Source organism: Penaeus monodon, chromosome 28 (genome assembly GCF_015228065.2).
Source record: "Penaeus monodon isolate SGIC_2016 chromosome 28, NSTDA_Pmon_1, whole genome shotgun sequence".
Classification (NCBI taxonomy): domain Eukaryota; kingdom Metazoa; phylum Arthropoda; class Malacostraca; order Decapoda; family Penaeidae; genus Penaeus; species Penaeus monodon.
The window spans coordinates 38682758-38683105 of NC_051413.1; positions in this window are offsets into that span (position 1 = coordinate 38682758).

Below are 348 nucleotides of genomic sequence, written 5' to 3' on the forward strand. Positions count from 1 at the left end.
AATGCATATTCATACATATTTCAGACACACTTATTTTATGTAGGCGAATGACAGGTAAGTTAGTATACTGATTTATTTCTTCTCGACAAGAAATGGTTTACAAAGGAATTCTTCCTTGATTCATGAAGCTCTAAATCCCCGCAATCGTGACGTCATGGGCGAGGAATCGAACGCGGAGACGAAGCCGTCGGCAGAACCGCCGCTGACGTCATCCCAGCGCAGAAGAGCACCTGTTAGAGGCCGCAGAATCTGCCGGTGGAGGCGATGTTGTGGATCCACGTGTGGTAGTCTGGAGAGGAAGGAGCCTGGGTGAGACTTGCGCCTGGGTATGCAGCGAAGATGGGTTGC